This window comes from Perna viridis, chromosome 7 (genome assembly GCF_037379345.1).
Source record: "Perna viridis isolate PV_CMFRI_1.1 ecotype Kerala chromosome 7, ASM3737934v1, whole genome shotgun sequence".
Lineage (NCBI taxonomy): Eukaryota > Metazoa > Mollusca > Bivalvia > Mytilida > Mytilidae > Perna > Perna viridis.
Window position 1 is genome coordinate 44,928,889 of NC_142451.1, and position 12,565 is coordinate 44,941,453.

The 12,565-nt window shown below is 33.5% G+C and overlaps 1 long non-coding RNA gene across 4 annotated transcripts; it reads left to right on the forward strand.

Annotated features, from left to right (window-relative positions):
* Positions 1-2,940: 2,940 nt before the first annotated feature.
* On the forward strand, positions 2,941-12,166 carry LOC148612888 (uncharacterized). Of its 4 annotated transcripts, XR_015924519.1 has the most exons (5): positions 2,941-3,666; positions 4,819-10,034; positions 10,306-10,467; positions 11,176-11,319; positions 11,902-12,166. It is a non-coding gene; the product is annotated as an uncharacterized LOC148612888 (long non-coding RNA). The 4 variants fall into 4 exon arrangements; XR_015924518.1 differs by having other exon boundaries at positions 2,941-10,034; XR_015924516.1 differs by lacking the exon at positions 2,941-3,666 and having other exon boundaries at positions 6,462-10,034.
* Positions 12,167-12,565: the final 399 nt, after the last annotated feature.

Here is a 12,565-nt window from a genome sequence, read left to right on the forward strand (position 1 = left end):
AAGTTCAAATCACATACAAATTTTGGAATAATAGGATACATATATTTGTCAGGGCCATCACATTTTGGTCTTTTTACTTTGATATCTGATCTTTGGCATATAAGTATATCACATCAAGGCAGAGAATAATTATTTAGGTAGATGACCTTTGACCTTGATATCTGACCTCATGATCAAATAACATAGAACTTTTGACAAAATACCATACAAAACTTTGTCTTGGCCATACAGTCTTTTTACCAAGATATCTGATATTAAGTATCTAAGTAAATCACATTAAGGTCGCGTGTAATGTTCAATAATGTTTTAGATAGGATTACATTTGACCTTGATATCTAAATTTAAGGTCAAATGAAATACAAAAGTTTGTCCAAATAGCATACAAAATTTTGTCAGGGCAATAATGTTTTTTTGTCTTTTTACTTAGACATCTGTTTTTGGTATGGGGCTGTATTCATTAAGGCAAGACGTCATACTAGATTAATTGACATTTGAACTTGACCTTTTACCTCATCGACAAATAACATACCACATTTTGACTTAGTGTTAATGAGGAAAGATGTCGTATGACTGATAATATTTTTTTTTATTAATTTCTGTATATCGAGAGAATTCAATTAGACCCCAGAATAATAATTTTTGTTTTTTTTTTTGTTGATCTTTTCTTGAATTGATATCCCATTTCCATTTTTTACCTCATGTTTTACTGAAATGCAAATACAAAAGAGTCAACCATACAAAATATTTATCCGCTACTCATGTTTCGTAAATGATACATGGTTGTTGTCAAATTCAATCTGATACTTTGTCGATCAATAATCTCAACAGGAACCAAAACGAATTTAATAATAGAAGCACGGTGGATTTTATTAAATTTGACAGGAAGTTAATCTGTAATAAAGTTAACTGATCATTACTAGTTTCGTTTCTTTAATAAGAAAACAAAATATTTAAAGTCAATTCTTACATTTTAAACATTGTCCAATTATGAAGAAAATAAATCTTTATTTATGGATAACTGTTAAAGGCACAAAAGTGTAAATATATTCAGCATCGTCCTTTTACATGATCTACCTACCTCATATGATATCACTGTTCAGCGCAATCAAAGAGCATCGATTGTTTATGTTGAGTGTTATAATGTGTTTGTATACAACAATTCTTCCTCTATTTTTTGTGTTTTGTCCAGAAAAGTATTATTTTTTAAAAGGAACAATGAAAGGGAAATCTTTGGATAAAATAACTATGAAGAGCAAACTTTCTTTATTTTCAAATTTGTTTCATTTTCTGCATACCAAAGGTTCCTATTATCTTAATTTCAAATTTTGTTCATGGTTCAGGAATTAAATAACAGTCGTTATTAAAATCAGACAGGATATAATTCAAAAATGTCAAAAACGAACCAAACTCAGTGTTATTTCTTGTTCAGAATCGTTATTGATCACAAACTAGTTTTTGGCTTGGGAGTTGCGGTTTTGAGAACAAAAAATATATAAATATATATATAACAAACGTGATGACTTTTCATTCAGAATTGTCAACTTTCCTTTCATCTTTGGGAACATCCCTTCGGCACCTGCGCATGTAGTGTTAATATCACAACTCATACGTTATGCCAGAGCATGCCGAAACTGCGCAGACTTTTTGTATCGCGCTAGATTTCTAACAAGTAGGCTTCTGGAACAGGGTTATGTTGCTACAAGATTGAAGTCATCACTACAGAAGTTTTATGGTCGTCATCATAAACTGGATAGTTATGGTGTATCCAACTGCACCATGAAAACGGATTAATTCAACGGGTCATAGTTTTCCTTTCCTCGTTTGTCTATCCCAGACTTGACTTTTTATGAGTAACTCGGTGGGTGTTTCTAGAAAAGCAGAGGACGCTTATCCTACCAGTTCACCTGGTTGATTTCTGTGGGAAGTTAAAGTCTAGTTATCTCAAAATGTCTCATAAACATAAGGACATGTAGACCAAAAAAAAAAGCATTGTCTAATCCATAACTTTTTCTCCATCATGAATTGTGTGTTTGTGTGTGTGTGTGAATTATCGCCCACCTTACTCATGTAAGCAAACACACGTAACATTCATTTCAGTAACGTGAATGAACATCAAATTCATATTTAATAAAGATATTAAACGTTATGTTTTAGAAAAGTTATATTATATTCTGTAAAAATCACTTACACACATACTCGGTTGCATACGCCAGGTGCTCCATCATGTATGAAATCAAACAATAACAATCGCCAATGAATGCAATATTGTACCTGTCCATGTGTGAACACTGTGACTTTATGCAAACGGCTAATTCAAAAGTATAACTTGTCATTGTGTTCATCTACAGCATTTTTTCAAACAATGAAATATTTTTTTTTTGTAAAACAAGAGTATATTAACTTAAAAACAAACCTCCAAGATATATTTGATAAATGCTTTACCGCCTGAAATAAGTCATTACCATGACTGAGTTAAGTTAATGGCTATACAAGTATCAGACACATGGGAGTTAAATTCATATCCGTATATAATCATGATCTCATTTTCTGAAGACAGTTCTGGGAAAGTTACCAATACGATCGGGACACCCATCGAAATCGCATTGAGCTGCCCAGCCTCGACAAAAAACAGTTGGTGAACTTCGAGTAAAATACGGGACTTAATTTGGTGAATTCATTGTAGAAACACATGCAAAGGGATTACAAAATCAAATTTTACACAACTCCAATAAAGATCATGCAATCATGTTGACTGGTTAGGTTGAAATAAGAAAAACAAGAGGCTGCCAGGAGCCTGAATTGGTCACCTGGTTCAAGTTTGTCTTTCAAGGGTAATACATTTAACAAGGAGATATTCAACAATTTAAAAAAAAAGACTTGGGTAGGACTTATCATAAGGATCATGTCAGCAAATAAAAATTCCTTTCTATCTCTTATAGGTTTCAAGATATTGGCTGAAAACTAAAAAAACTCATCTTTCAAGGACAATTACTCTTACAAGGAGTCGCCTGACAACTTTTATCCCTGAAGACTTTTGAAGGCCTTATAGCAAGGATCATTTCAGCAATTGAAAGAGTTTGGCTAAACCTAACGGTTTTGAGATATCTGATGAAACTACTGTCTGACCCCTAAGTTATACTTTTATTTATGGGGGCCATGTTTTTTGATGAATCAAAAATCCCCTATGCAGGATATGACAAGAAATATTCACATCAAGTTTGGTTTCAATTGGTCAAGTAGTGTCAGAGGAGAAGAGGAGAAGATTTTTGAAAGAAATAACATTAAAAATAGCAAAAATGGTTGAAAAAGGGCAATAACTCCAACACGGCTTAACGGATTAAAACCTTGATCAGAGATAGATTTCATCATGCTTTTACTCTATGTCAGAATTTAGCAAAACCTAAAGGTTTTGGAGATATATGTTAAAAACTACTGTCTGACCCCTGTGTCCTATTTTTAGTAACGGCGGCCATGTTTTTCGACGAATCTAAAATCCCCACATCAATTCTATGCAGGATACCCCAAGAAACATTTATACCAAGTTTGTTTCTAATCAGTCAAGTAGTTTCAGAGGAGAAAAGTTTTGTACAATTGTTAACGACGACGACGGGCGACGACAACGACGGACGCAAAGTGATGGCAATAGCTCACGTGGACTTTGGCCAGGTAGGCTAAAAATTCTGTGGCTCCAACTTCATAAACTATTTATTATTAAAGAATTATAATTAAGTTACATGTCACGTGTATTCAGTCAAGTTACATGTCGCGTGTATTCAGTTAAGTTACATATCATGTATACTTGTTCTGTATGTTTTCTACATACCCTTCTTGTCCGGTCATTTTGCACACAGATATAACTCATTACATTATATTATTGTTTTGATTGAAATCCCTTCGACTTCGCCATTCTGCAATGGTCCATCTTCTGTCCAACTCTTCCAAATTTGTAATTTTAAAATTTTATTTTATTCTGAATTTAGTTATAATTTAAAACGCACATTTTACGCTTAATATTTCGTAGTAAAATCAATCAGTCAATCGTAACCTCACCTTGAACCAATTACCGCATGAATATCCGATTTTTTTCTGGTTAACAATTACTAAATAGTACATCACAGAGAAATGGGTTTCATATAAAACAAGAGACAGCGCCATGATTGCCAGAAGGGAACCAAGGTTATAGCGGTAATCAAAAGACATGGAAAACAGACACACACATCAAAGAACATAAAGTAACTAAAATCATACATACAAAGTAGCAAATGATCAACTCGGACTCCACTAAAAACTGGGAGCATGGACCAGGTGCACCGGTAGAGTAAGTGTCCTCTGCTTTTCTAGAAACACCTGCCGAGTTGCTTATAAAAAGTCAAGTCCAGGATAGAAAAAGAGGAAAGGAAAACTATGACACGTTGAACAAATCAGTTTTAATGGCGCAGATGGATACACCATAACGATCCACGAGTTCATGATGACGGCCGTAAAACTTTTGTAATGATGCCTTCAAACTTGTAGCAACATAACCCTGCTCAGAAGCCCATTTGTTAGAATTATAGCGCGATACAAAATGTCTGCGTAGTCTCGGCAAGCTCTGGCATAACGTATGAGTTGTGATATGAACACTCCATACGGAGGTGCTGAAGGGATGTTGCCACTGATGAAAGAAAAGTTGACAATTTTGAATGAAAAGTAATCCCGTACAAACACATACATCAATACCTATCAACATTTCAGAAGCAGCAGAATTTGTTTCAATTAGAGAATTATCATTTAAATGATTCAGCACTTATTTTTATTTTTTCTGTACGTTTGTTGCAGAAGTCGTGCAGAAACATACATTGCTATCCAGGAAAGGTGCTGCAAAATACACCCCCTTGATTAGAGGTTCTGAAAACCTTTGCTACAGGTATGCTGCTCATTTCAAAATCAACTTGGTGGATACCAATTATTCAAAAGATGTCTCACAATTAATGAATATATTTTTAGAGTTTAGAGAGCATGCCAACCGAATGAATATAGCATTTTGCGATGTTTATAAGGAATTATCTTATGTTATATCAAACTCTCCATGTGACGGTGTTAATGATTACGTTACGGGCCATTATTACTTTCTGTTTTGTATTCCAACATTTGAAAAAAAGGTTAGACATTTAAAAAACTCTCCTGAAATCGATTAATTCCTCATTCATCCTCAATGTTCAAAGTTTTATGCTAAATGTAGTACTAACAATGAGTGATGAGGCGTTTGATGCTCCAAATCGCATGCATGATGCAACATTGACAGGAAAGTGTATACTTTATAGACAGGTTTATATATACTTTATAACAAATATATACAGAAAACTGTAACCTACTACCATGTGAATGAATTTTTACTGTGCAAACAGGTAGAATTTTATTTGAACCAGTACAGCGAGCTTCAAAATCGTTACATAGAAATATATAATGCAATGATAGGCCCGAATGAAGGTCAAGACCGGGGTGAGAATATGCACGGAACATTTAAGCCATCGTACGGACATTAATTTAATTCTATTTGGTATTAGAGTATTTTGTATGACGATATCGTTAATTTGTTTACTATGCACTTTTATTACGTATTGTTTAAAAAGCTGCAAACATTACCTGGCGTAAACATTATGGTACTTGTACTTTGTTTAATTTTAAATGCGGCTGTTTTCTATATACGGCTATTTGACGCCCTAATGACACCTTTTGTATTCTTTATGGAATGTTACAACACTATTTCTTCCTGTGTTGTTTCACTTCGTTCAATATTTGCACATACCATATTTATCGAGTGTTTGCTTCAAAAAATATGATAAAGGCTGATCGAACATTCGGAACTCTATGCAAATATTTTATTTTTGTTTTCTGCTTTCCAGCTCTTTTTGTAGCAGGTAACACTTTCATAACTCGTTATCTGTATGAACATAACTCAATCGGATACGGAGGTAAACAGTGCTTTATCATTCTGAAGGAAGGGGTTATTTATACATTACTTCGTCTTATAAGCCTTATAATTTTTGTGAATATTTTTCTTCTTGTGGCTGCTTTCTGTCACATCTGTCGTACACCAAATTTTTCAAGCGACAATTCAACGCGTGGAAAAAGAAATGACATCAATATTTTCATTAAACTATTAACTATCACTGGCTGTTCTTGGATCTTTCAAATAATAGATTCATTTTTCCTTGAATCATTTTTAGTGTTATAGTGTAAATGTGTAGTTTGCTTACAAGGGTACTCATATTTTTGTCCTATGTTTGCAATGAAAGATTGTTGAACATGTACAAGAGAACCATTTTTGGTTCAAAAGAGAAAGGGTCCGCCAACTAATATTTATATGACTATTTCCAATGAAACGTAAATAGCTTGATACATAGGTAAAACATCATACATTGTACCTTGTTTGATAAATCAATCGTATTATGAAAAAAGAAACCTAATATATTAATGTTTTATGTATTTTAGTAATATTTCAGCTATGTCATTCATAGTATTTGTTTAAGTTTTTTGTGTTTTCTTTTGTGTTTTCTTTTGTGTTTTGTAATTGCAAAATAACCCATACCATTAGGCAAGCTGTAAAAGGTCCCAACATATATAAAGTGAAACAATTCATAAAAGACGAAAATCGATCAAATCTGTAAAAAAATAACGTGAAGCGAATAACAAAGATTATAAAAACAATGACAAACACTGGGCTACAAGTTCCTGACAGGGACAATAAAGTTTGTGGCACGATTAAACATGTTTTGTGAGAGTTCAATCCTTCCTTAACACTGGGCTACAAGTTCCTGACAGGGACAATAAAGTTTGTGGCACGGTTAAACATCTTTGTAAGCATTCAATCCTCCCCAAACACTGGGGTAGAAGTTTCTGGCTAGAGACAGGGACATAAAGTATGTGGCATGGTTAAACATGTTTGTGAGCGTTCAATCCTCCCCAAACACTGGACTACAAGTTATTGGCTTGAGACAGGGACATAAAGTATGTGGCATGGTTAAACATGTTTGTGAGCATTCAATCCTTCCCAAACACTGGGGTAGAAGTTTCTGGCTAGAGACAGGGACATAAAGTATGTGGCATGGTTAAACATGTTTTTGAGCGTTCAATTCTCCCCTAAATCTGGGCTACAAGTTTCTGGCTAGAGACAGGGACATAAAGTATGTGGCATGGTTAAACATGTTTGTGAGCTTTCGATCCTCCCGTAAATCTGGGCTACAAGTTCCTGGCTACAGACAAGGGACATAAAGTATGTGGCGTAGTTAAACATGTTTGTGAGCGTTCAATCCTCCCCAAACACTTGGCTACAAGTTCCTGGCTAGAGACAAGGACACAAAGTATGTGGCATGGTTAAACACGTTTGTGAGCGTTCAAACCTCCCCTAACCTGGGAACACTTGTGGGAAATCAGAACATAAAACGACATATCAAAATCTATTGAATTCGGATTTAATTCTCGAGACTGGTAGAGAATACAAACACATTAACAAAACGGACAAAAGACAACAAGCTGTTTCTACCTGGACAGAGTACTCGCTTTTTCTATAAACCAGTCAAAAATCCAAAAGCAAATAATTAGTACACTTTCTTTTAAATAAAATATATCAGTAAAAACACAGCCAACAGAATTTAGTGAAAATATATCATAAAACATCTAAGTCAAACCAACTAGTGGTTCCATTGTTTTAAATTTGTTATCAGATATGTGATTCCCTTAAGCACCGAACTAAATATATGCATCTGTAATATGCGTACACGTGAATATTTTACCTTATAAATACGTAGTGAAGAGCAGATAATTTTAGTCGTTTTCATTGATGCTCGGATAAATACATACAGATAGACTTAACGAAAAAAAATGATATGACAAAACAAAACACGTTTTATAAACATATGGGGAAATAAACGAAACAAAAACAAATAAAGAAAACAATATCGTCCGCATTGATTCAAATAAATAAAATAATGACCAGTAAACTCACCAAACTTGTATTTTCTTTGTGTAGTGTTTAAACATAACTAACCCCCGACAATTTCTCAACTTACAACTTCAATTATAAATAATGTTACGCATCTCAACAAACTCACTGAATCGTAAGCGTCAAGTGGTCGCTCTTGAAAGGTTTCTTGCGAATTTGATGCAACTTCACATACTTTCAAATGTATACGTTTTAACTGTTGGTGATTTATTTCAAATGATACATATGCATTAATGTGGGAAAATCGATCTCAATAAGTTGTTTAAAAAAATCCACCAACATTGCCATGGTAACGATGGGCAGCCATTTTGGCCTTATAAAACGTTTCCTAAAATTGGGCTTTTTCAAACTTAAGTATTCTATGCAATATAATGTATTTCCAATTTTCCTTTCTGTGAGCTTACTTTGGAGCATAATTGATCATGTAGAAATATGAAGTCAGAACGAGGCTGCAGAGTATATGAAGAAATTGACCCATTTTTAACTGCAAATGTTTCACAAAATTATGCTCAATTTGGCCAATTTCAGCCTTAATTTTCAGAAAATGTCCGGGCCGCTTATACTTGATATGTATATCGTTAAATAGAGCTATGCTAGTTATTCAAAATATATAAAAATCTCAGTGGGCTTCGAACTAGTTTCTTTGGAAAACAATGTTAATATCAATTTCCATATATTGAGATCGATTTTCCCACATTAATGCATTTGACCCCAATAATCCGGTAACATCCGGAATCCTCCTAGTGCAAATTAGAATTCTTATATTGGAGTTCCAATATGCCCTGAATTGAAACCAGTGTAATTTGGGATTCTAATTTGTCATATTAGGACAAATTAGGATATCTCAATTTGCTCTTGGATGATTCCGGATTCTACTAATCATGACAGGATCTGAAATCACACTAGATTTTATAGTCCGGGGGATTTGAATATTACTGAACATTTTTTTTAAATAAAACATGCTATTGATTTATGAACATGTTAAAATTTGTTGGACATATCACATTTTGAACATATTTTATTCAATAAGCGTATTCACGGGAACCAAGGTTATAGTGATAATCAAAAGAATGTAATCCAGAGACAAAGATCAGACATGGAAAACAGAAATACACAACAATGAACATAAAGTAACTACAATCATACATACAAAGTAACAAAAGCAAATAAGCAACTCAGACTCCACTAAAAACTGGGAACATGAATCTGGTGCACCGGTAGGGTAAGCGTCCTCTCCTTTTCTAGAAACTCCTGCCGAGTTGCTAATAAAAAGTCAAGTCCGAAATAGACGAAAGAAGAAAGGAAAACTATGACACGTTGATAGCTGAAATATTGCTGCTCGGACGTTAAACCCCAACAAACAAACAAACAAACAGTTCTCAGTTTTCCTGGGCCGGAAATACCAGATGGGGAAGTAACTCAAAAGGGAACGTCTTTTTTACCACGGGACGATTGTGATGCGGATATGGAACCGAGTTTGTAAGGAATATTATAATTATCATTGCGCATTTTCGAAAGCTATTTTCACTTTGACTGCATGAAGAACTTTAAGAAGCGGGCAATTTAATTGTAAAAAAAACAAGTAAAGTAAGTTTGACGGCTTTTATACCCAATTGATTTTTATATTTAATGAGAAGGATCAAAAGATAATAATGGGTGACCATCATTTTCATTAAATACATTTGGATTGTGAATTTCCAACTTGCAAAATTATTTTACTGAATTGTGAATATCACTTTCCCCTTCGACAGACATTTATGGGAGCAACATAATAGATGTTCATTCATGTATAGATTCAACTCTTCGTTTAACAACACTTGTATATACATTTAAAGTTTTTTTAAAGGGTATGTCCAGCACAGCCACTGGTGATACCGTTGATGAGGACATTCCATGGTGCGACTTGTTCATTCAACACACAAGCCATTACTATGGATGGGTGAAAGATCTGGAGACGGCTAATTCGGTTGAGGAGGAATTTTCCTTAGCTACCTCCCAACTTATGCAGTACCAAGAACTACCAAAAGTTTTGGAAAATTTTCCCTTGATGGTGAGGCATATTCTTTTGTAAAGAAATATCCTTTTCCATATTTTCTTCTCAATGCGCAGTTTATTTTGGTCACAAGATCTGTTGCTGTGATTTATTTTGTAAATGATCATTGGTGTTAATTGTTAATCTCTTTTTTATGGTTGAAGGTGGAAGGGAGGGAAAATAGGAAGGTCGAAAAGATATAGCATTTTTGGAAACATAACTGAGATGATACTTAAATCCAAATACATATGTTTATTTGTAATTCTCTCATTGTTTAATTTTATTTCAGAACAATGCTTAGTGCAGCATTTTGTGCGCTGGGAAGATGATGGTGCTGTCACCCATGGCTCACGCACTCCTGTCCAGGATACCCCTTTCTTCATCGTTGGTCACCGTTTGATGGAATGTCATCAAGGGCCAAATTACAGACAAAAAAAAAAAGAATGAAAAGGTAATACCTAAAATCAATGATTCTAATAGAAAGTATGATGTAACAATTGAAAATTGTGGTGTAACATTTGATTTTTGTTTTCATCCAAATTCTTGGGACAGTGAAATAATTGTACATTAAGAATGGCCATGCATATTGATTGAACAAACAAAGCTAAAAACAATTTTGTAAGATTTTAATAATTTGTAAATATGTTGTGCAAAAGGATTCTTATTTTCAGTAATATTTAAATGTCAACCATTTAATTGAGTTTTTATTATTTAAAAAAATATGTTTTTAGTTGTGAGATTTTTTAGGACTATACCCTCAAGCTGCATATAATAAAAGAAACACAGGGGCAAAAAAGCTGGGCTGCAGTGCAGCAGTATACTTGAGGGAGATTTTTTTCCAGAGTATAGGGTTAAGAAAATATTAGTGGTTATTTAAATCATTAAACTTTACATATCATTATTTCACCTGGCCGACCTGTTGTAAAATGACTAAACACAACGCTTAGATTGTGACTTTAAGAATGCATCATCTATAGATTGTTATATCACAATCTACATGTTGTAAAATGTCTATACACAAGACTTAGATTGTGGTTATAAGAATGCATCATCTTTGGTTCATTATATCTATCTGTAGTAAAATGCTAAATTTCAGACTATCTTTTGTTAACTGTATGTTTATTGTGATTCCTATTTTGAATAAAGGTTCTTATTTCAGATTGTAAATGATACCCCATAATTCAGACGAATAGCATCAGAACAACTGAAAGCTGATTTGAGTTCTGCATGCTACAATGAAGTTCAAGTAGATGCAATAGATCTGCCTAAAAAATGTGACCACAGCAAACACATAATGGATGATGTATGTATGGTTTTATTAAAGTTGAAATAAATCAAATGTATTAATGATTATGTGTTCAATAATCAAGCACAAGAAAAGCAATAATCATATTTATTTGATCCCTTAGCTGTAGGTTTGTGTCAGAATAAATGTACAGTGAGTTCCTCTATTAATTGATAAATTGTGTATGAATAAGTGATTAATGAATAGACACATAACGTGTTCAATGTATTTATATTTATTAACTGTATAATGTCAGATTATTATTCTTAATTCAAATTGTCTCCTCCCTACTCATAAAATTGTACTAACAAATTTGCATTGCGGTATTAATATCATCAATAAACACCAAGATAGAGAAAGCAAAGAGAAATTTATCTATTATTGATATATCAAATGTGCCAATTTTTCGAACTATCACATGGATTCACCAAAAAAAAAGAACTCAAGTATTCAATGTTTTCTCATATATTGACAACAATGTTCATAATACATTCAGAATAAAGCATGTAACATTTAAACATCATGAATATCATTTTGTTTATAGGTATGTGACTCTGAACTGTTGAAACCACCATATGCATGTTTTTTTTTATTTCATAGGCTGCTGATTTGAAAGCACCAATAGATCAGCGTGTTGTAGACCACATTTACAATCTGGTTGATGATGGTATTTACAATGTTGGGGAGATCAAGAGGCACATAAACATATTTGTTAAGAACTTGTTTGGTAAAAACAGTTTACCAAATGCAATAAACCGCAGATTCTACCTAAGTCGTAAGAAGAAAACTGATAAAAGGACTTCGTTACTCATTTGTACCAAAATAAAAACCAATGGAGAGTGAATAAAATTAGTATTAGTACACAGTATTTCTGTTCTTTTTTATATTCGCATAGCATAAAAATTTGGGATAGACATGCGTACAACATTATGCTCCTTTACCTAGCACCATGGACATAAAAACAAAGGTCAATTAAAAGTTCTTCATAGAAAATTAATACTAGAAGGCAATACCAATCAAAACCAAGCGAAACAAGGACTCATAAAATCAAGACATTTACAACAGTTGAAACTAACACAAAAAGATACAGCACAAATGCCACTAAATAAAAGGAGTGAAATCAGAAAGGTAATGGCAGTGTCTTTGCTCAGTCCAGTAAGGGTGAAAAGTTACTAAAGGCTGAGCTAGGAAGAATATCAGATACAATTTCTGAAATGCTTTAGTCATGATAGCAACATGACATTTCTCGAATGCTGACTTTAAT